This window comes from Emys orbicularis, chromosome 3 (assembly GCF_028017835.1).
Source record: "Emys orbicularis isolate rEmyOrb1 chromosome 3, rEmyOrb1.hap1, whole genome shotgun sequence".
NCBI classification, from domain to species: domain Eukaryota; kingdom Metazoa; phylum Chordata; order Testudines; family Emydidae; genus Emys; species Emys orbicularis.
Genome location: NC_088685.1, coordinates 59,831,579 through 59,856,897, shown reverse-complemented (window position 1 = coordinate 59,856,897; position 25,319 = coordinate 59,831,579). Strand labels below are relative to the sequence as shown.

The window sequence follows — 25,319 nt, the reverse complement described above, 5'->3', positions numbered from 1 at the left end:
CAGACATTCGGGTGGCAAGCCAATTTCATTTCCAACATAAAATTGCAATTTACTCACCATATATCCATCTACGGGTATTTATTACTGATATACATTGGGATAGAAACAAAGGGAAAAAATCTCACTGAAAACAACAGGAGAAAAGTTGAAAGCGAAGTGCTGCTTTCCAATTATATTAACTATTTTAATTTGGGGCAATAGGGTCACCTGCAGAGTAAGGCAGCACTACCCTAAGAGTGGCAGAATATGACCTTTTGTTTGCATTGTTAATTCAAAAATCACATTAACTATTTAATTAACTATTAATTGTTACCCAGCAGCTCCCACTGACTTCTAGTTGATTGAAGTAGCACTTTGAGATCTATGGATGAAAAGCCCTATACAAGAGCTACAATTAAAAAAAAGTGAATGAGAGCTGCTGAAGCAAAATTAAACATCAGCTATAATATATTCCTTAGTGAGCATTAAGAAGCCAAGGAAGCGTCAACCTTTTTTAAAAATCTTGTGCTGTTTCTGGGTAGAATAATCTCTGAGCTTCCTCTGTAGCTTAAAAAAAACAAACCCAAACACTTGCCCTGTATTAAATGAAACTAGCAACATTTTGTCAGCCAAAGAGAGATAACCTTGTGTTAAGGATGCATGGTAGTGCGCTTTTACTGCTGGAATAAAAAGGCAGTTTACCTTGATATGAAAATAACTGGGTATCAATTGCTTGGCCATTTAAAGTGCTGTGCAAAACTAAGATTAATAAGATGCAAACTGCTACCATATACAAATGCACATTTTTCCCAACTCCTAAAGCCTATTTCAGTGATATTCAAACAGTGCTAAATATTTACTTTCTTGGAGGAATTAAAAACACAATGAGACCACACTGTCTACAAATTATCTACTGTATACAAATTTTTAAACATTTTACAAACACCTATTTTCTCTCATACTTTGGTGCCTCATAGGATTTATGGGAAGGAGGTAATGAAGTGGAGAGGGATGAGAAACTGATGCAAACTGATTTCACTCTGCAGATGACATGTTTAGACTGAAGGCTGACTAGATATTGGTCTACAATCTTTTGCTAGACGATTCTCAGAGCAAAACTGGCATAGGGTCCAGACATGATATTTGCCCATCAGAAAGGTGTTGGGCTGCAGCTGCCAGTCAATGTAGGAGGGCGAGCTGGGATTAGAATGGAGACGAAAGCATAAGATAATTTATATAAAGAAGTGAATTGAAGTACATCATTTATCCTGTTCGTTGAAGAATGCTAAGTGGTTTCTAATATCCATCTACTAGTTTTGTGACATCCTGAAGTCTTCGTTTTAAATATTTTGTTTATGGACCATTACATCAGTTCCTTTTCTCTTTCGGTGTATTTTTTGAGATTGTCTTTTTAATGAGTAGAAGGGGAGTTATGAAAATGAGCTCAAGGTTAGTTCTTACCAAAATTCTTTAACTTCCCTGACCCCCATTGGCAGATTCAGGAGTGAAACTATAATTATTATCCAACTAGACAAATTTCACAATTACAAAGTGTCATTCATAATTAGAAAATTAAAACAATGTCATGAGCACTAATAAGATACCTAATAATATTACTGTTTCTTACAATGTTTACTGAGAAGTATATGACAGATAAATAATAAAAGTCCAAAATATACTCTTTATAAAATATACGTAAATGTTGAAAGTCAATACTCTTAAAATGGTTCTGAAACAATTGTTTTGAGAAAAAGGAAACATTTTAGATGCCTTTTTTGTACAGCTGCAAGATCTCCAAATAATACCACAATACTAATTTATGAACATATTATTGATCAAATCAAAAATATTATAGCTTCAACAATAGTACTCTTACTCAGTTTTTCTTACTCAGAACAAGTTTTATTCAGTAGGTTGATCCATCTGATTTTGAACCCTTCTGGTTGTAGGACATCCAATAGCTCCAGAGCAGATTTAAAAAAAAATACGTTAATGAACCTTCTTTAGAAATTATCTCTAGATCTTCAGATCAACAGAGTAAATTAGTTTTCTGTTTTTTACCTATGGTAGCTATGAACAGTTATAGGTATATATTAAAACACTGCTAATCAAATTAACATGTATGCTAATCACACCAAAATGCACCAAATACAGACTTACCTCTTAGGTTTAAGCAAAATTAAACATCAGCTGTAATATATTCCTTAGTGAGCAGTAAGAAGCCAAGGAAGCTTCAGCCTTGTTTAAATATCTTGTGCTGTTTCTGGGTAGAATAATCTCTGAGCTTCCTCTGTAGCTTTTGAAAAAAACCACTTGGCAACTGTAAGGAATGATCAAGTTGCTTCAGTCACAAGTTCTTTTTACAACTGATTACATTAGGGGGCCTTGGAGTGAAAAAGAACTGAACTACCTGTCAGCTAATATTTCATAAAATATTGCTGAAAGGTTTAAAAATTCACTTGGCAGTGTAAGTTCTAGTGATGTGTAAGTTGTGAAGAGCACAACATATTCTTAGCAGGTGGTTTGATTTTTTTTAAAGTTGTTCTCCACTAGACAAGGTAAGTCAAACAAACTTAGGTCAGGTCTACACTAAAAATGTTTGTAGGGCTTAAGTGAAGGTGCTTTTACACAAACAGTACATCTTCTCCTGTCAGCATAGTTAATCCACGTCTGTGAGAGGCAGTAGCACTGTCTGCACTGGGCGGTTAGGTTGGTATAACTACGTTGCTCCGGGGTGTGGATTTTTCACACCCCTGAGTGACGTAGTTATGCCAATATAAGTCTGTAGTGTAGACCTGGCCTTAGAAATGAATTTCTCTATTATTCTCAAACCTTGATGATTTTGACTCATTGTCCATGAATTTTAGCATAAATAGGATCTAAAGAATTCCGAACTGGGAAAGCACGGTCAAAAGTAATTTAGGGTAAAATTTTCAGAAGCGCCTAAGCAACTTAAAAGTCTAAATCCCATTGATGCCTAAGTGTCTAGGGACTAAGCGACACAACATACTAGGGGTTTGATTCCCCTGCTCATGTGCACATAGCTGCATTAGTTCTCACTGAGCTAGCTTGCATGTAAATAGGAGCATAGCTATGGTAGCAGCAGCGGCAGCACGGCTGAGCCTGCCAAGTACAAACCTGCCTGAAACCAGTGGGTGTGTGGATCAGCCATGCCTCCGGCGCCACTACTACCTGTAGCTAACACAGCTATAATGCTATTTATACACATGATAGCTCAAAGAGGACTAACACGAGTATGTGAACACAAGCAGGGGAATTACACCCTAGCTCATAGTGGTGATGTAGCCTAGTCTCTAACGTCACTTTTGAAAATTTTACCTTTAAACTTCCTTTTGAGAGATTTGACATTTTAGAATGTACTTGCAAGACTGTTTCTTTTAGCATCAAGAGTCACTGCAAAATATTTTGGGGCCAAAATATGAACTATCTGGATTATTAAAGCCCAGTATAAAATACTTCTGAATTTAAATATATAGAATTTTAATAAGTATTAAGCCTAGCACTCAGTTTTTGAGAAACTAAAAAACAAACAAACAGACATTATTTAAGTGGGCCTATAATTTAAGATGTTGTGCTTCACTTTTTCAGGGAAAGTAGGGGGAACACAAACTAAACTATTGTAACAAACTACTCCCAGAACTTTGCTGTCATCATTGATGATGTTGGTTTAGAGAAAATAAATAAACAAACAATATTAGGTTGGTTTCTTCCATTAAAAAAAAAGCAACTGGTTAATATTTGTCTAGTGGAAAAAGACCAAATGGGCTGAAGAAAAAGATATTTCAAAGTTCTAGAAGGTATTACAAGGAAAATAAGTAAACGAACAGCAAAAGCTTTAAACAGACTGCCTAGGGAAGTTGTGGAAGCTCCTTCACTGGAGATTTTCAAAAGAAGGCTGGATAGCCATCTGTCTTGGATGGTTTAGACACAACAAATCCTGCATCTTGGAAGGGGGTTAGACTAGATGACCTTGCGGTCCCTTCTAACCCTATGGTTCTATGATTTTATGAAAAAGGACAGGATATTGTCATTTTTGCTTACAGGAAGTTGTTTCAGTTATGCTCAAATGCTCATGCCTGTCTGCATAGATATCTTCTACAAGGAGAAAGAATGCCTTAAAATGGTTTATGAGAAAAATATTCTGTACATTTCAGACATTAGCAGGATTTCTGATCTTAAAGACTGCAGTGGAGTTGAAGTTACAAGAGCACCCAACAGATTCAGATCTCATGTACGATGGAGGCATGGTGCATCTCAAGTCAGGCCCGTGTAGAGACTTCTAAAAAGTATTTTTTCTGCTGATGGACACCCTTTGATAGGACATAATAGTTTCAGATGCACTGTATTGTTAATAAAATACATCAGTGGTAATCTTTTGCAGTGCCAGTTGCTAAAAATCAACAGATTTGGGTGTATCACTACCTCATTTAAGAGTAAAAGAGTACTGTTGTTGTAGTGATGTGCCTTGAGGTTTTCTGTTGACTTAAAACAAATTTTTAAGACAAAACCCAATTAAAGAAACCCCCAGAAAAAGCAGTCTTTAGGAGGACAGTACAATACTCCTTCCAGGAAAGAAATGTTCACACTGCCATCCAAACAAAATATGCACACCTCTAGCGTGTGTATGGAAACCAATCAAAAACAAGGTCTGTTCATGCCTGGGGTATTTCTTTAAGCCTGTCTGTAGCAGCTCAAGACAAAAGGGCCCACCCCTATGTTGAGTGTATAACAAATTTCCTCCTAACGTGGACTCTCTTTAGGCTGGCCAACTAAAGGGGAAATTAACAAAGGTTTTAAAGAAAACAACAAACCCACAGAGGGAGAGGCTTTCATGCCCTATGTTCCCAGAGAGACCATTAGCCCAGGTTGGCGCCTTCCAGTTCTCTCTCCCTATTTTGAGGGAAGGAAGTTCCTTATATGCCTACCTCCATTCTCTAAAATCCTTGCCAGAAACGTGACTACACTCAAGGACACACTGGGGATTTCAACTCCCAGTTTGCCCTGCTCTTCTGGATCAGTAAGAGAAAGGCTGGTTAGAAGCACACAGGCTCAGCTGGATCCTTCAACACTGAGAAGAAAGGGAGTTGCAACCCATTCTGTTCTTAGAACTCTAATCTCAGGCCCTAAATAGAGTTAGAAGTCTGGGTTTCTCCCCTGAGACCACGTCCTCTGAACTTTTCTCTCCAATTTTACGAAACTCAGGGGATTGGATACTGGGTCTATTATCTGTAGTTTAGGAACCATGAACGCTCTGCTTTGGAACTATCACGGAAGATCACACTGAAACTTCAGCTACTATAAAACATGACAGCATTCTTGCTTAGCAGCAGTAGCCAAGTTAGCATGTTAGACTTGTGCTCTGAATGCTGTACTGGTTTGCTTTTGAATACAAATTGAAGTGTGGAAGTGTAATGTTCTGTGTCCTGGCTACATTAGAGACTGCCTTTTCTCTATTAACCTCCTGACATTAGAAATCAACCAAGACAACTTACAGTCACAAAATTTAAACTTTGCAAAATGCCAGTGGAAGGACTTACACTCTGGAACTCACTCCTTTTGTTGGTCAGCCCTAAACCAAGTCTGTTGAATTTCAGGATTATGGTGCAAAGCCCATTTGTTTAAGGCGGCTTGTGTCTGGGTAGTGGTTAGGATAGGAAATGAGTCATGGAGAAACTTCATGGAGATAATGTTGGGTATTTCATTTTAAGATTGCTGTTGTTGGCTGTTGGTAGTGTTTTGTACATTTTTGTATTAATTATGATTTTAAATATGTAAATATGCCTAAAGACTTGGGTAAAAGGCTCATGTTTTTATAAATACGGTAGTAGTCTAAATAGTATCACTGTTCCATTTTTACTTATATTATTCAAAGTGGACAACTACTCCCAAAGACCATGTTCAAAGATAACAAATTCTACCAAAGTTCCCAAATGGATGCTTAAGAATAACTTGAGGATGTGCAATATTGCTGTTTTATTCCCATTCTCAGATATGCATTCAAGGAAACCATTCAGACACAATCTCATGCACTCCAACTGTGCTGGATATGCAAAACACCAATCAGAAATAGCTGCAGCAACAACATTGCTTTGATTAACATCATTGTCTTACAGCATGGAAGGTGAAGACCTGAGATTGCAGGAGCTCATGTGGCATCCTTTCCTTTTGCTATTCAAATAAATGCAGGTTATTTTTGTAGCTCCACCTGGCTTATCATGTTTCATTCAGCTCAGCGCTCCTGTTTGTGTTGCAAACCTTGCATACTGAAGAAGCATCTCCTTTATCCAAGATAACAGATAACATCAGAGAAAAGGGGGTAATAATATACACAGAAGAGACGGGGTTCTGTGCTTTCTCCAGGTAAATTATGCTATTTTTTCATTGCAAAACAAGATTTCCTTATTATGACTTTGGCTTGTCTGATAATGTTTCTGTGTATAATACATCGTTAAACACTATGAAAGGTACACTAATGAAAATAAAAGAAAGAGAAGAAATTAGCTGTATCCTATAAACAAATATTGACAGTTTCTGGATTACTGCCAACAAAGAAATTAAAACAGACCAGTCAAGGCAGCAACTGTTTATCAAGTTTTAAAGCCAGTCCAAACATGGGCATTCCTAGCTGGTATAAGATTTTCGTGTAATAAAATGAAATGGCGCTTATTTTGTATTGATTATTCTTCTTAAAGAAAGTCTAGCCCTCTAAAGTAAATACACTTCAAAGTCTCCATATGAACTACCAAAGTAGGGCTGCCTGTGCTGTACTTTCGAAATGTAATGCAGGTATATTATTTTTAAAAAAATAATTACCATTCTCACACTTATTGATTCAATACAATACCCACCTACTTGTACATATGCTATATTATTGAGATTACAGTATAAAACTAACTGAGTTACTCCAATAGCTTAAAACTGTTTAACAGCAAATTCTCATGTTTTTATGTTATGCAAAAGCAGAACTAGAGATTTAGGACTGATCTTAAGCTTTTTTGCAGTTTTAAGGTATAAGGCACCAGCAAACCTATCACAAAAAAACCAAGACAACACAGTTTTGTAAATATACAGGAAACTGTCAATTTCATATCAACATCTGAATTGAAGAAAAGGAAAAGGGGAAGCAACATATCAAACAGCCCATTATGAATGAGATTTACAAATGAACACCATGTGAGCCACAGAGAGCTCCTGGAATCAATCACAGTGCAAAGCAAATGTTGAGAGTTCTGGATTTGCTTGCATGTGGCATAAAAGCAGATGGGCACAGTGGCCTGGTCTAATGGAAAAGGGTGCAAGATGAACATATAATTAATAAACAAACCTTGTCTCCAGGGTCCCAGTCCTAACCCTTGCTGGGCAGGATTGCCTTTTGTAGTAATTCTTATCTGAATCAGCTATGTTCTCTTGGCATGGAGTCACCCAAACTGAGTAGCATTACATCTTTCAAGGGAATTCATTTAATGTACATTCAATGATAGAGATCAGAAAATACAATGGTAGAACAGACTTGCCCTTTTATATAGGGATTATATCATGATGCTTGAATCTTTTACCAGAGCTAACAGTTTGAAGGTCAGGTTCTATGGAACAGATGTGCTAATCTCTTATTATCTGTATAGTTTACCTATTATTCCAAATAGCATTTAATTTTTCATGGAAATGGGAGATAAAGCTTTACTCATTACTCAGGATTACTATTATCATTAATTAGAGTGCTTCTTTTTGGGTATGTTCAAACTGTCAGATTTATACAGAAGGGATAGCAGTAATATAAAGGTATCCATATCCAGCTGAACAAGTGGAAGTAGTTTATAACACAAAGGTAAATTCCACACAAATAGCAGGATATCAGACTGATACAAGTGAAAATAGATGACTGGCCAAATATAAATGTCTATATAATAATGTGAGATGCTTAAAAGCAAAAATATATGAGCTAAAATGCTTGGCATTGGAATAGAATATTGACATTATAATTATTCCTGAAACAGCGGAATGGCCAAAAATATCAATGGGATATTCTAATTCCTTGCTATAAACTCTACAAGAAGAGTAAATTAGGATTTAGAAGTAGGAGAGTAGCACTGTATCTAAAAGATTCCATAGAATCTAATGAGATAGAAGATTTGAGTAGAGAGTACCAGTAAAATGTGTATAGATACAAATCTCAAGTCATATATATAAAAATATATCGCTTCCTCTCCCAGCCCTTGATCAGGTAAAGCATAACAGATACTCAATATTTAGGGTCAAGGATCAGGCAGGCAACAAAGGCTAATAAAACAGTAATAGTTGGTGACATCAACTACTTGCATGGAAACTCATCAAGCATCACAGCACAACAAGGTTAAGGGAAGCAATCTCTCAACATCTTAAATGGAGTAGCTATTGCTAGAATAAGAAAACAATTAGACTTAATCTTGAATACCACACAGGAATTGGTTCAAGAAGTAACTTCACCTGAGCCATTAAATAAAAATCATCACATGTAATTAAGTTCAACATCCCTGGGGGAGGTATTGCCCCAGTAACTAACATGATGACATTTATCCTTAGAAAGGCGATTTTTTAAAAAGGAAGAAACTAGTCATAAATTAACCTGCCCAGAGGCAAACTTTCTTTCTAGCTCCAGCTGGATGGTGGTTTGGCCTGAAGCATGAACGTTTATATTCCTTCTATACTTCTTTTATTGTAGATGTTCTCTCATTTATGTCAAAAGGAGTTTTGCCATGGACTTCAGTGTAGGATAAGACTCAATACCACTCCAAGGAGCTTGAAGCCCCAAAAATGTTTTCCTCAGTTTAATGTATTTTTATGTTATATAAATGGAGCTGATCTCATGGAGTTTTCAATCTCCCACATGTTCAAATGATCTCTTCATTATACATTTTAATACAAATATGCAATTTTTAAAAACAAAAATCACCTCTTAAAGGAAAACTGTAGCCATGTTGCTCAGGCCATAAGACTAAGATGAGCGAAGCAATTCTTACAAGGAATACACAGTCTGTTTTTTAAATAAAAGGTTTTAAATAAAAAGTGCCAATTCTGATCCCTGTACTGGAAGTGCTATTGTTAGAAGAACTAGAAATCTCTCTCTCTCTCTCTCTCTGAGGACCCAACTCTGTGTCTGCCTACCTTGGGAATGAAAGACGTAATAAAGAGAGTTAACATTTTAAAAGTACCAAAAACTTTTCACTATTTTTCCTAACTTTTTGAGAGGAACTTGAGGTGTCATAGCTCAGTGCCTGCAGCAGAATTGAATGTGCATGTGCATGTGTACCATAGAGCAAATCCTACAGCCCGACTGTGACTGCATTCTTCTGCCTAGATCCTCCCCGTCTGTAAAGGGAGGAGATTTTTGTTTAATTTCTTAAGTAATCATTCTCAGTTTCATGTCACCCAAAGCCAAATCCTGCTCACAACGACTTCATCTGGGACCACTCATTGAGAAGACAAATAGGGTTTGGCCCCATGGCCATGCCATTCTTTAGCAGAGTGTATTTAAATAAAAATACTGACATGTTTTCACTGTAATGCAGACAGTATTTTAACAGAGGGAGATGGAGATTATATTTAGCAGTATACATTGATAACAGCACTTATACAATATTTCATATAACTTCGTATTTCTATATGGTATACTGTGATGGGGTGTGCAGCCCACACCAGCCCTGAAAGGGTTAACGAGGGCCTGATAGGCCAATTAAGTCACCTGGGAGATGGAGGGCCAGGATTAATTAACAATGAAGCCCAGCTGGGGAAGTGCTGGGACAGCACTATAAAGCTAGGAGGCTGAAAGCAGAAGGGGGGAGGTTTGTAAGAGAAAGGAAGCAGTTCCCTTTGTGCTTTGAGTTTCCTGGCTTTATAGTGCCTTTCCAGAGTGCTTGCCTAAGCAAAAACAGACAGCAAGTGACCCCCATGCTGCTTTCCTGTTCATTACAACAGAAAGGGTAATTATTCACGTTCTGCTCAGGTAGCTTTCAGGAGCTGCTCAGGGCAACTGTGAGCTAATATTTTGATGGAAATATTGGCAATCTGAACAAAAAGACCTTGTTAAAAGTGAGACCATCATTGTGTAAGCAGATGATATCAAAGAAGATAACAATTGCAACCACTCTTTGTTCTAACCACAAAACATCAACTGCAAAAATGACCAATAGAATGTGAGAATACACTTAGACTTTCATTGCTGCCAGGGTACTAGATGCCCAATTCCCATTAATTTTGAATAAGAATTGAGTGTTCAAACAAATACTTTTGGTGGCATTGAAACACCATCTTTAGGTTTTGCATAATGCATGTATATGAGGATTTTTCTTAACCAGTACAACAAAGTGACCAGATTGAAAGATTTTAAGGATCTTTCTTTGTAGAACCTTGATTCAGATTGTAATTAACAAACTGTGTCAATATCACAAAATACTACAAGTAATGAAGTGCAAGGAGCACTATTTGCTCATGAATTGCTCATAATTAAACTAACTCTATGATGCAGAGAGTAATCTACTTCAGCACATTATAAATTGAAGTCCTTCCTGATAAACAAAACACTTGAGTTTAAATCTCTGAATAGCTGCTAAATATAAGCACACGCACATTTTCACTAAACAAATATCAGAAAACAAAATAATGGTATAAAAAAACCTGACCCAAGATCAAAGGCACAGACTACACTAGATATCACCGGGCCAGAGATGTGTTTTAGTGATGCAAGTTGTAGGTATTAAACACCTACATTCCCTTTGGCCACAAGTCCAAATTCCAGTAGGGGTTGACTCTGTCCTTGAACCCAAGTTGAGTTCTGTGCAGGTTTACTGTGTGGACAGTTCTACTGGATGGACATTTGAGAACCCCTGGCACTTTTTGCTTAGAGAGTGCTGTCCTTAGCTAAGGATACTCTCTCCTGCGTCGATGAACAATATGTTGGGCACCAGTTGGTGGTTGCCATCCCTTTCAGAGCTGGCAGCATTTCAGTGGTTCTGCATATATTATTTAGGACATGCTTTGGAATCCTTTAAAATAAATTAATCCCAAAGCACTTTCATTAGGCAATTACATTTAGAAGAGGAAGGATGTTCCTATGGTTAATACATGGAATTGGGAGTCAGGAGGTCTGGTTTCTATTCTTGACTCTGCTGTAGACTGTGTGACCTTTGGCAAGTCATTTTATGCACTTCAATTTCTCCATCAGTAAAATATGGATAATAATACTTACCCTTCCTTTGTAAAGTGCTTTGTTTTTATATAAGGATTTTTATCCATAGATCTCAAAGTACCATTATTTATTATATTATTATTATAATTAAAGAGCTATGAGAGCCTCAAATGGCAGGTACTATAGAAGTAAAAACGTTATTTTAGAAAATATCAAATAAATTTCACTACCAAGCAAAATTCAAAAGTACATATTTTCATACACTGTACATAGTTGCTGGCAGTTAAGGATGCAAAATGCTTATCCAAATTGCTGTCAGTGTGAGGTCAGAAGGAAAATAAGACTTCATATGGCTAGTAGAAAAACAGTCTAATGAGATCACCCATTTCTTCAATCTAACAGCCATATCAAGTGCCAAAACCTTGAAGACCCTTAAATCAACAGCATTCAGCCCCCAAACCTTCAAGACAAAATCTTCAAGCTACCCCTTTCTTGACATTTATTTTTATAGCTTTATATTTTACAATTACAGATGCCAAGCAATCAAAAACTAAACATTCTTTGACAACCAGAAGCTCTCTGACTTTGCATATAATTATTCTGTGTAATAACAGGAGGACAAGAAGTCTGGTGTCTGGCTATGGTAAAGCCGGATGAAAACACAGCAGAAAGGAAAGATGGTCTTCTGATTGAGGCAATAGACTAGGGCTCAGGAGATCAGTGTTTAAATCCCTGCTCTGTCACGGACTTCAAAGCCAATCTCGTAAATCTATGTCTCACCTCTACACTGATCATAATATTTCCTTACCCGACTAGGGTGTTGTGAGGACAGATACTATGGTGATGGGTGCCACACAAGTACAGATACAAAGGCCTGGTCTATACTACAAAGTTAGGTTTACAAAGCTGCCTTGTATTGACTTAGTTTTGCATGCGTCCACACTTAAATTTGTCTCCCACGGATGCAAGCTCTCCATTATGCCAACATAGTAACACCACCTCCCTGAACGGCACTGAGCTATGGCCAGTGTATTGAGGTTAACGCAGGACAAATGTAGACACAGTGTTACTTACGTCAACACTAGGGTGACCAGACGCCCCGATTTTATTGGGACTGTCCCGATATTTCCTTCTTTGTCCTGCATCCCGACCGATTTTCGGTCGGGACACTGGACAAAAAAGCAATTTTGCCCTCCGCTCTGGCACTCACCCCCCCCACCCCGACTCCGCCCCCTCCTTCCCCCATTGGATCCCTCCATGGAGGGAGGAGGGATGTGTGGAGGGGGGATGGAGGGAGGAGGGTCGGGCATCTACCAGGAGCGCGGGAGGGGAAGGGAAAGTTGCCGCAGCTGCCGGGGGCTAGCTGGGCATGGCCCGGGCTGTGTGCAGGCAGCAGCCGGGGCTGGCTCTGGCCCGGGTGGGCGGCGCGGACTGGGGGCGTGGGCCGCCGGAGACACACGGCGGAGAGGGGCTGCTGGGGCGAGACTTGTCCCAGGCGGGGCGGCCGGCGGACAGGGGCAAGGAGCCGGCCGGGGTCCCCTGAACCCATAAACTTCCCTGCCGCTGCCGGGGAGCCCCGCGCCTCTCCCGCTCGGCCGCGCTCCAGTGGCTCGCCCCGCTGGGAAGGAGCCACTGGAGCGCAGCCGAGCGGGAGAGGCGCTGGGCTCCCCGCTGGCGGCGGGACGTGCCGCATGTGCCCAGGGCAGGCTGGGGGGCGGGAGGCTCTGCGGGGCCAGGAAAAGCCCCGGCTCCCGCCCGCTGCCCATCCCGGAGCCCCGGGGAGCCCCTCAAGAGACCGGCCGCCGCTGCGGCTCGGCTGTGCCAGCCCCGGCCCCCTGCACGCCCGTGCCGCGCCGCGCCGCCCCCGGGGTCCCCGTCCCCCATGCACCGCCGCTGCCCTGCGGCCAGCCCCGGGCTCAGGGGCTCCTGCAGCCGCTTCCAGGGGAGAGACAGCTTTGTCCCTGCCCGGTCCCGCTACGGGGCTCTGCCTCCTTGCTCCCATCCAGCCTGTGCCCTGCCCAGGGCCCCGCTGGAGCCGTATCCCTTGCCCACCCGGACTTCTTTGCTTCCCAGCGCTTCCTCTCGGTCCCCCCCGATGCCCTCTTTATCCCCAGCCCCCTCTGCATCGGGGCCACCTTTTGCCCTGGGGTGGGCAGCGCGTGCGGCCGGGGCGCTGTGTACGATCCGGCAGCGCGGCTGGGGCCTGCTAATGCCCCCTGCCCCTGCGAAACTGCTTTTTTTTGCTCTGCCGCCATTTTTTTTTGCTCCGCCCCTCCCCCCCCCACAGCCCGATATTTCATCCCTGTGATCTGGTCACCCTAGTCGACACTAACAGTCCTGCAGCAGCTGTCCCACAATGCCTGAAACTGCCGCTCTGGCCACAACTGTGAACTCCACTGCCCAGGAGATTGGAGGGCCCTGCAAATTTTTGAAATGTCTTATCCTGATTGTCCAGCTTGGCGAGCACACCTAGCAGATCTCTGCATACCTAGCAGCTCTCCCTTGTTGTGTACAATAGTCCTGCTGACCATGCCAGCTACACGCTCCAGACATGCTCTGGCCTGGATTAGACAGGAGATATTGAATCTCCTGGGCCTGTAAGGAGAAGAGGCTGTGCAAACACAGGTACGGACCAGCCATAGAAACATGGACATCTACAAGCAGATTGCCCGGGGAATGCAGGAGAAGGGGTATGACAGGGATCAGCAGCAGTGCTGCATGAAAGCAAAAGAACTGCTGCAGGCATATCAGAGATCAATCCAGTGCTGAGCTGCAGACCTGCAGATTTTACAAAGAGCTGCATGTCATACTTGGTGCAGTCCACAACACCATGGGTACCTCCAAGGAGTCCAAGTCACAGGCCCCTGCTGTGAACAGGAAGGATGAGAAGGAAGTGGAGGAGGAAGAGGCAGAGGATGGGGGGGGGATATGAGACTAGGGGCTCCAGCTATGCCGCAAGCTAGGACCTGTCCCAGCAGTCGAGCACGGGTGAGCCAGATGCAGGGAAAGGAACCTCAGGTATCTAAATTTATTTCCCATTATAGTAATGCCCCCTGCCCTCCCAGCAGGACACAGCTATTGAGTTTTCATTAATTTACTCAGACTTGTAGAAGTAGCGGTACAGCAAATAAAGGTAGAGTTATCTGCTTTTCATTACTCTGTAGAGTTAGGCAGGGCGGAGCCATGCGGAGCAGTTTGTTTATGTACGCAAGGACGTCCCTTGAATCTTCCTGAGAGATCTTGAAGACACTTTCATGGAGGTACTCTGCAATCCTCTCCCAAAGGTTTCTAGGGATGGCAGCCTTATTTCTTCCTCCCCAGCAGGACACTCTCCCATGCCAGTCAGCGATAACTTCTGCAGGCACCATTGCAGTAAACAGGCTACCAGCATATAGCCCCAGGTGGCTTCAGGATCCCAGCAGCAGCTGCACGCTCTGTGCCTTTGTTACCCTCAGGAGTGAGATATTAGCTACAATTACCACTGCTGGTGGAAAATGGTGCCAGTATTCAGTGCCATTGCCCTATGCTCAGTTTCATGCAATCGAGCAAGTCCCTCATTTCCCTCACCACTGGTGGACCATACTCACCACAGCTGGAGCTGTGAGTGGCGCCATGCACAAACACTCTGAAGCAGAAGTGCCAATAAGCATGTCTTGTTTAAAACTGTAGGGGAGCAAGTGAAGGGAGTTCTGAATCTTAACTTTCGCCTTCTGTTGTGACCATGACAATGGTACCTCTGTGTATTTTATCTACAGATGCCACTGTTACAGCCTTGAGGGGTTGCCCCTCCACACCTGCAGAACACTTGAGCCAGATAAGGAGAACAAAGAGGGGCCTGGGAATGACATGTTCAGAGAGATCCTGCAAACCAATGCTGCAGGAATGCTGCGGCTGTCTGGAGAAGGACAGAACGGACAGGAGAAAGGCCCAGGAATCAGAGAGGGAGATGCACCAGGATATAATCTCTGGCAGCAAACAGATGCTGCAGACTCTTGTGGACCTGCAGGTTCAACAATCCTGGGGTCACCTCCCTTTGCTGTCCAGGGAGAACTCCAATACAACCCCTTCCAACACCCTCTCAACATTCCATGTGGCACCAGGAGCCACATCCCTACTCCTACCACTTCACAACTTAATGCCATCCACGGCTTCACATACACTGGCCTGTGAGAGCCACTGTTGATGTATGTGTAGCTAAAATTGATAGGAATGTACTTTCCCCTTCTTTAAGCTTCTTTCCATAAATTTATTGAGGTTTTAATGTATTTCCTTTTAATTTGCACAGAATTTTTTAAAAAGTGTTTTAGTTACTCAATAAAAGTCTACTGTTTGGAAAGTAATTCATCTTTATTAGTTCCCAGCATATGCTGCAGAATGCCTGGTGGTAGTGAGGCATTCTTTTTTTTATGTACACTGTGACACAACTCATAGGATCAGAGACAACTACACTGTATATATTCATAGATGTCCACCAAGTACCATACAGTTCCTAACCAGTATCCAAACTGTAGGGACAGGTAAAGCACAGTATACCACAACACATTACTGTGGCTTGCAGTTAAAGTGTGTTTTCAAAGCCTCCCTGAGCCATATAGCTCTGCGTTGAGCTCTTTGGATAGCTCTTGTTCAAACTCAGCAGACAGCCGCTTCACCTCTCCCCTCCGCTCCTGTGGCAAGTTTTTCCCCTTTGCTTCACAGATATTATTCAGGACACAACAGGCAGCTATAACCATTGGGATATTGTTTCTCACTGAGCTCCAATCTTGTGAGTAAACAGCACCAGCACTCCTACAATCTACCAAAAGCACATTCGGCTGGCATTCTGCACCCGCCGAGCCGGAAGTTCCTTGGTGCTGTTGTGGTGCCAAGTGTCTGGCTCCATGAGCCAGGGCAGCAAGAAGAAGGCTGGGTCCCCCAGGATCACTATTGGCATTTCAACATTCCTAATGGTAATCCCCTGGTCGGGAAAGAAAGTCCCTGATTGTAGCTTTCTGAACAGACCTGTGTTCTTAAAGATGTGAGAGTCATGCACCTGGCATTGGCCACTGTCGGAAGACAGGATACTGGGCTAGATGGACCTTTGATCTGACCCAGTATGGCCGTTCTTATGCTCCCTAACCAGCCAACACACATGTTGGTGAAGCATCCCTGGTGATCCACCAGCACTTGCATAACCATAGAAAAATGTGTTGATGTACTCTGTGGCAAGGTGGGATGAGTGTTGTCTATTGCTCCACCACAGTTCAGGAATTCCACTGCTACAAATCCATCCATTATGATGTCCTGCACACTGCTGAGAGTCACAGTGCTGCATAGCAGGAGACAATTAATGTCCCTGCAGACTTGCATGACAATGGCCCCCGGTTCCAAAATGATTTCCCAATGACTGGCAGCAATCTGGTATTGCAATTCCGCAGTGCAATTGCCACTCGCTTTCCCACTGTCAGAGCTGCTCTCATTCTGACTCCCCTGCTCTGGAAGGCGGGGGTGAGCTTGGCACACAGATCCAGGAATGTGGCCTTGCACATCTGAAAGTTCAGCGGCTGCTGCGTGTCATCCCAACCCTGCATTATGATGTGATTCCACCAGTCAGTGTTCATTTCTTGAGGCCCAAAGTGGCGCTCCACTATTTGCACCTGCTCTGCGAATGCCACCAGCAATCTTGAATTGGTTCTTGCTACGTCCACATCAATCTGACTTCTAGGAAACTATCGTGTTCCCCGTGGCTATTCCTGTGGCTCTGCAAATCCTGGAGGATCATGCGTCCTGTGCTTGCAATGCTCATGACAATAGCGCAGAGCTATGCAGGCTCCATGTTTCTGTCAGAGATAGAAGACAGTGACAAGTCCTGCACAAATTTGTGGAATTTTCAAAATAGGAGCAAAAATTATGGGATAAAGATTGCATTATGGGTAGAGAATGTTGCATGATGCAAACCTGACCCTGCAGTCCCAGTCATCCTTGCGTGACTTGTTTCTGCCCCACCATGCACTGCCAAAACTTCCCAAATGACAGTGTGCTGGACATGGGCAAGTTGTACACTGGGATACCTACCCATGGTGCACCACACTGTGCATCAAAACAAGAACTCCTGGTGAGTAAGCATAGCACTGATGCAAGGAGCCAAGTATGCATACCTACAAGCAATATACTAACTGCGGTGGGAATATGCCAATATAACTTGCATCGGCAAAAGTTTGCAGTGTAGACATGCAAAGAAAGAGACAAGTGAGGTAAGCCATAAGTAAGATCAGCAGGTTTCAAACTGTTACTCTAAAATGGCATTATTCCCACTTCTTGTTGTGACCAGTCATTGACTTTGGCAGGAGATTCAAGTTTTCCTTCACCTCTTGGGCCAACTGAAATGCATTTTGTCTGAGTGGTTTTTCCTCTTTCTTTAAAAAAAGAATATTGCAAATTACACACCAAAATGGACGTTAATGTAATATCATGGATGCACTGTTTCAAATTAAAAAAGTCAAGGAAGTTAAGGTTAAGGTTCCTACAGTGCCACTAAGCAGGCCATCTTTATTTTGTATAGCATACAACACCAAGCACGTTGCCAGCACTAAAGGGATAATACCACCATACGTTTTCTAACTCTGTCCGATAACACTGGTCTACAATTTTTGAGAAGTCGTCTGCTTCAGAGATAAAATGTGCTATTTATTATGTATTTTGATGTGCTGAATTCAAATATGACAATTAAAACAACTGACTGGCTACTGTTTCTAAGTTATTTAAGTTTTTACATTTTATGTCTATGTATATTGTGTAGACAGTAGAGTTTTAATCATAAATTGTAAACCTAGGTCTTTTCATGTGTTTATGGTTGTTTTACATGATAATATTTCACCTGTCCTGTTTATGTAACACTTTAAAAATCAGCAAAAGGGTTATATAAATAAAATTTATTATGAAACAAAAGGCAAAAAACTATTATGTACATAGCTTAGTCCTATTCAGTGTCTACTCGGCGCTTCTTGGCTTGTCTCTTGTATTCATTAAATGGAGCATCTCTTGTCACTGTCCAGCAATAGTCTGCAAGCATTGATGGGCTCCATTTGCCCTGATAGCGTTTCTCCATTGTTGCAATGTCCTGGTGAAATCGCTCGCCGTGCTAGTCGCTCACTGCTCCGCAGTTCGGTGGAAAAAAATCTACATGAGAGTGCAAAAAATGTATCTTTAGTGACATGTTGCAACCAAGGCTTTTGTATGCCTTGAGGAGGTTTTCCACCAACAACCTGTAGTTGTCTGCCTTGTTGTTTCTGAGAAAATTTATTGCCACTAACTGGAAGGCTTTCCATGCCGTCTTTTCCTTGCCACACAGTGCATGGTCAAATGCATCCTCTCGAAGAAGTTCACGAATCTGAGGACCAACAAAGACACCTTCCTTTATCTTAGCTTCACTTAACCTTGGAAATTTTCCACGGAGGTACTTGAAAGCTGCTTGTGTTTTGTCAATGGCCTTGACAAAGTTCTTCATCAGACCCAGCTTGATGTGTAAGGGTGGTAACAAAATCTTCCTTGATTCAACAAGTGGTGGATGCTGAACACTTTCCCTCCCAGGCTCCAATGACTGTCGGAGTGGCCAATCTTTCTTGATGTAGTGGGAATCTCTTGCACGACTATCCCATTCGCAGAGAAAACAGCAGTACTTCGTGTATCCAGTCTGCAGACCAAGCAAGAGAGCAACAACCTTCAAAGCGCCACAAAGCTGCCACTGATGTTGGTCATAGTTTATGCACCTCAAAAGTTGTTTCATGTTGTCATAGGTTTCCTTCATATGGACTGCATGACCAACTGGAATTGATGGCAAAACATTGCCATTATGCAGTAAAACAGCTTTAAGACTCATCTTCGATGAATCAATGAACAGTCTCCACTCATCTGGATCGTGAACGATGTTGAGGGCTGCCATCACACCATCGATGTTGTTGCAGGCTACAAGATCACCTTCCATGAAGAAGAATGGGACAAGATCCTTTTGACGGTCACGGAACATGGAAACCCTAACATCACCTGCCAGGAGATTCCACTGCTGTAGTCTGGAGCCCAACAGCTCTGCCTTACTCTTGGGTAGTTCCAAATCCCTGACAAGATCATTCAGTTCACCTTGTGTTATGAGGTGTGGTTCAGAGGAGGAGGATGGAAGAAAATGTGGGTCCTGTGACATTGATGGTTCAGGACCAGAAGTTTCATCCTCTTCCTCTTCCTCGTCTGACTCAAGTGAGAATGATTCTGGTGCATCAGGAACCGGCAGTCCTTCTCCGTGGGGTACTGGGCGTATAGCTGATGGAATGTTTGGATAATGCACAGTCCACTTTTTCTTCTTTGACACACCTTTCCCAACTGGAGGCACCATGCAGAAGTAACAATTGCTGGTATGATCTGTTGGCTCTCTCCAAATCATTGGCACTGCAAAAGGCATAGATTTCCTTTTCCTGTTCAACCACTGGCGAAGATTTGTTGCACAAGTGTTGCAGCATATGTGTGGGGCCCACCTCTTGTCCTGATCTCCAATTTTGCAGCCAAAAGAAAGGTGATAGGCTTTCTTAACCATAGTGGTTATACTGCGCTTTTGTGATGCAAAAGTCACTTCACCACAAACATAGCAGAAATTATCTGCACTGTTCACACAAGTACCTGAGGAGGCTGTGAAGGCTAGGACTATAACAATGTTTAAAAGGGGACTGGATAAATTCATGGTGGCTAAGTCCATAAATGGCTATTAGCCAGGATGGGTAAGAATGGTGTCCCTAGCCTCTGTTCGTCAGAGGATGGAGATGGATGGCAGGAGAGAGATCACTTGATCATTGCCTGTTAGGTTCACTCCCTCTGGGGCACCTGGCATTGGCCACTGTCGGTAGACAGATACTGGGCTAGATGGACCTTTGGTCTGACCCAGTACGGCCTTTCTTATGTTCTTATGTTCTTATGTTCTTATGTACGAGGCATCTCTGCTCACTTTGGCTAAACAGAAATGTGTCCCTTTGCAAAATCAAACACTGACAAATAAGAGAGCACGACACTGTCTGATTTCTAGAGCTGATATAGGGCAATTTGTTCAGCAGAGTGATGTAAGCTTCGTTATGATTGCATCATCCATGACTTCTAGGAATAACATGATGCAATTCATATCATGTATGACGCAATACCAGCTTCAGATTGCATCATTCATTGTTTTGCCTGAAAAGCAAGTACTGTCCAAACCCAGTCATAGATTTATTCATAGATCCAGTCAAAGATGTATTTTAGTCATTTCTGGTTTAAATTGAGATCCCTTCCCTTTATAACTCACTTATCCTCCGCCATTCCCAAGTCAAGGGTCGTATATACTGACCCAATAGCATATCTTGAAAACTAGAGCCAATCAACAATTTTAAGCATCATTTTCGTTCTCAGTGACCCAGAATTAGTAAAGTTTGACTACATTTATTTCAGAAGCATTTTGGCTGTAGAGCAGTGTAATCACTAGAAAATTAGACTGAGATTGAGAAATTTCCATCTTCTAGCATGTGACAATACTGCTGTCTAATTTTGCTCTGCAGAGAATTGTCCATTATTCTGGTTAACATGACCTGAAGGAAAGCTCTAGGTAAGCTAGTCTCTCTCACCAACAGATAAATGTAATGTCCAATAAATGACATTACTTCACCCACCTTGTGTCTCTAATGATCTGACAAAGGGAGCTGTCAGTAAATAAGGTATTCTTAAGTTACCTAAAATTAGCATCATAAACCAAAAACCATAGGAACATCTTATTATAATGCTCCAAGCTTGATTAATGATAACAATATATACAAAGCTCTTTAAAGATGGGTTAAAATTTCACCAGGATTAATAAGGCTAAATATTAGTTCATTCTGCATGCTCATTCAATCCTTAGCCTGACTAGTAAGATTTCTACCAAGCAAGTAGTGTCAGTTATGATGTGGATATCTGTTCATAGAATTTCAGGGTTGGAAGAGACCTCAGGAGGTCATCTAGTCCAACCCCCTGCTTAAAGCAGGACCAATCCCCAGACAGATTTTTATCCCTCAAGGATTGAGCTCACAACCCTGGGTTTAGCAGGCCAATGCTCAAACCACTGAGCTATCCCTTCCCCCCTGTTCATTAGAGAATGAAATGAAATCACCAATTAATTTAATAATATGACATAATACTTTACTTATGAAAGTATTATCAGAAATTTAGAATGGTCACAACAAACAAAAAAGTCCCTGTTTAAATAGAGGCAGCTCCACTACAACGAAAAAGAGTAATGAAGATGTACTGAGAGTCTGGTCACTACTGGCCAGAAACACTTTTAAGGCTCAAATGTGTAATCTGAACTCTGCTACTGTTCAGGAAAAAGTGAAACACAACCTGCTGCAGCTTCACGGCTTGTTTATTATGTGACAAGCTGCAGTTTCAAGGAAGCATCACTTTTGCTTAGCCCAGCATTGTGAAAGTTCATACAGTAAAAAGCATTTAGTACAGTGAACACCAAAACGTATCTAAAATACAACCAGGCTGTGCCTCTCGCCTGGGCAGCAGTTTGAGGGAGGGAGAAAAGGCAACGATTGTCCTCTTAGTTGTTTCAACTGAGTCACTTAATCTAGCCTGAGTTACTAGCTGTAAAATGGGGATAATACTTCCCTTCCTCACAGGGGCATTGTGAAGAGAAAATCCATTAAATACTAGGCATTCAAACACTACGGTGACGAGGGACACATAAGCAGCTATATCTAGTGAGAATAGAAGAATCTGGCTCTTAACATATGCTTATAGCTAACCTCCCAACATGTAAAGTGGCTAAATGGGACAGGTCCCACCCCCGGGGGGAGATCCATGGCGAGGGTGTTGCAGAGCAAGCTCACTGCACATCAGTGGCTCCTGTACAGCAGGGCAGGCTGGGCTTAGCTCTTCATTCCAACTAATGCAACCTGGCCCCGGCACACAGCGTTGCAGCTCTGCTCACGTTTGGCTCAGCCCCCTCAAAAGAGTCTCGGGGCAGCTGGGCCAAATTTGAGTGTTGCAACCTGGCACACAGAGTTGCAATGCAACTCACTCAAGTTTCGCCCAGCCAGCCCACTGTCAGGGGGGCGGAGCCAAACCTGCACAGAGTTGTGACCCCATGGCACCAGGGCGAGGTTGCAACAACCTAAGCAAGGAGTCAAGCCCAGCCAGCCCCATGGGACAGGCACTGCTTCAACTGGGACAGGGAGTTTTGAGGGTCAAAGTGGAACAGTCCCACAAAACCTGGAACTGTTGGGGAGGTCTGTCAGAGGCAGATGGGGACTGGGATTTATTTATAAAAATAGATAAGCCCCTCAAGATGGTTTCTCTAATTTATTCCTTCTTTTATCACTAAAAACTGAACTTGTAACAAAGTGGTATTAGTATGTAATCAGAATAGGTCAATCCCATTGCATATTTACCTTGTCAGTTTATTTTCAGTACTAGGGCTTCAACATCTTTGTTAATGTCACAGTGGCTTTTCAGTTAGACTAACGAGAGATGAATGGGTTGCCAATGAAATCTCTCCCCACAACCCTGGCCCCAAGAGAAAGACAGGATTGGCAGGGAGGAGATGGACATCAGAGGAGCATTCTTAGGAAGAGTGATGATTGAAGTTTATCTTCTTTCATATACAAATCCTAGATCACATCTGAATATAGCTCATTGTTTCAGTTTGCCTGAACTCAGAGAGAAAGAACAGTTTGTGGCATCAAATCTACATTCAGTTAAAGAGCTATAAAGAGACCTCTGGTCAGTTAGTGCAGAGGTGAAAGCAAAACAAAGCAAAACAGTGGCACCAGGGGTCCTCCCCTGGAAAAACTGAACAGGTACAATGAAAAAGATTTTCAGATATTATAAACAAGTCAGTAAAAATGATAGTCTATTCTGCATTTATCTGGAATCCTGTGCCAACTTGTGGCAAATTATGTTCTGTTCTAATACTAGTATACGCACACCAAAACCACAGGGCCCCAAATGAATTTAATATTCTCCAAAGATAAAAAAACCCATATAAAAATGTTCAAAACCATTCAACATCAGTATTGTTAAGACACTATTTAAAACCAAAGCAGTCTATCCTGATCTCTGTAAACAGCTGTGCTTACCTCATATCCTTAGCCATTTCCCCCTTGTCCTGCACAAGTCACAAAAACAAGCAAACTAAACCATAGTGACAGTTACTTCCCCGAGCTCTAGCCCTTGCTTCCTCCTTGTCACACCAAGTTCTGAGGCTGTGAGACACCAAGAAGGGAATTGTACAGAAGACAGCAGCACAGCACAGCACCGCACACCAGGCTGGAGGCTAGAGAAGCAGGTTTTACCTCATCCGTACTGAAGCCATGTCTCACAATGCCTTCTGCTAGTGACTGACCTGTCTTTTTTCTTCTTTTTTGGGGAAAACCAAAAATTTGAATCCAGCAAAACTATCAGGAGAATCCTAAATTCTTGGATTTCTGGCATATGTGGATTTCTCATGTACCATTGTCACATTCACAGCTTCTGTTGTCTCTGGGTCTCAGAAAAATCTTCATTCCTGAAGTTTGGTTTCTGACATATCAATACTTATGCATATACTAAGCAGAATAATCTGGTAATTTTAAAATAAAATAAACTGCATATTTTATAAATTCATAGAAAGGAGAACAAGTATCTATCAATGAGCATTAGATAGTATCAAAACATCCATCAAACAAGATAACCTGGCAGCAGAACACAACACATATCTATATTTTTTAATTATAACATTTCTTCTCCCCCACTTGAGGAAGTATTTGAATATTTTACTCAGAATCTATTGCATTGCCCTAAATATCATTTGATTAAAGTTACCATTGCAGCCTGCAAATCTAAACAGATTGTCACATTATAGTAAAATGTTCAGCAAGTTAATATGAGGATGAACCTGGCCTCTAGGGAATCCCCTCAGGATCCAGGGTTTTGGAAGGTGGGGTGAAATCTGCAGGGGATCCATACTCAGATCACTTTGGTGGTGGTGGTGGCAGGAGAGAAATTCTCTTCAAAGCCACTGGCTTTTTTTTAACATCAGAGGGGGTTATTTGGCCCCCTCCTGTGTTACTGCTTATTATTATTGTTATTACTTTTTATTAATTTGATTTACATCCCCTCTAAATCACAGTAGCTGACTTTGGGCAGTAAGCTCCCCACTACACGTAAAACTGCACCAAAAGGAAGCACCAAATCTCACTGTCACACTGTTTTTATTTGATTGCTGCTCTACAGCAGTTCTCCCTCTTGGCAACAAGGCCAGCACATCATGGTCAGTGGCCATGGTTAGCAGTTACAGTGGCAGACTGAGGTATGTGGGAACAAGGCCAGTTCTTGTAGATCTCAGCCTGTCCTTACTCCTCTCCAGCCTTTTCACCACACAACCGTATTTTTTCAGTGTTGCCATTATCCACGTCTTTGCCAGATGAACTCCCACACCCTCTTCAAGATGTGTAAAAACCATGGAGAAGGGAGTTACTGAATTTACTTTTTTGCACTGTACCTTAGTGTGTTCAGAGAGGGAAACATACTGTGCAGAGTAGCTGTTCCCCAGACTCTTGTCCATTCACATGCTGAGCTCCCACACAGCAGCTGGTGAGAAGATGCTACTGCATAGCTGCTTTCCCCCTCCACAGTGCTGCTCTCTTTTTGCCCTTATTGGTTCCCTCTCTACACTGCATGATTTGAAAATTCATAGTACCTCCAGTCTGCCTCTTGTAAATTCTCTGCATTTCAGAATTTAATAGAAATTGACATCATCATTAGCAGCAACGAAAGTAGCAGGTGATATCACCCCATAATTGAAAATAAGTCTACTGCTTTTTTCTTTGCATTACTGTGTTACATTGTCTCAGGTGGTCATGGAACTTTTTTGCTGGGATTTTGGAACTATTTCTGGCCAAAACAGAGAATAGTATCAAAGATTTCTTCACAGCTCTCTTCAGATTCATAGCTGCAACAGAACTAAATGAGAGATTAAAATATCTACAGCTTCTGCATCATAAATATCTAATTCTATTCAGTGAAATGCACTTCTGTCTATTTTCACAGAAACAGATACCAATTTTGCACCAGAGACCCAGGCTATGCTTCAAATGTACACTGGCTGAGCTCTGCTAGGCATGTGACATAGCTATAATGTTATAGT

At 41.9% G+C, this 25,319-nt stretch overlaps 1 protein-coding gene across 6 annotated transcripts in view; it reads right to left on the bottom strand.

Annotated features, from left to right (window-relative positions):
• The window catches only part of RIMS1 (regulating synaptic membrane exocytosis 1), a 487,540-nt gene that overhangs the window by 23,037 nt on the left and 439,184 nt on the right, over positions 1 to 25,319 (bottom strand). The window contains exon 2 of one of the 6 annotated variants that reach the window (XM_065400585.1): positions 16,860 to 16,887. The exons of the other annotated variants lie outside the window; for them this stretch is intronic. The gene's annotated coding sequence lies outside the window, so the exon portion shown is untranslated. The remainder of the gene's footprint in view (positions 1 to 16,859; positions 16,888 to 25,319) is intronic. 6 annotated transcript variants of the gene reach the window in all.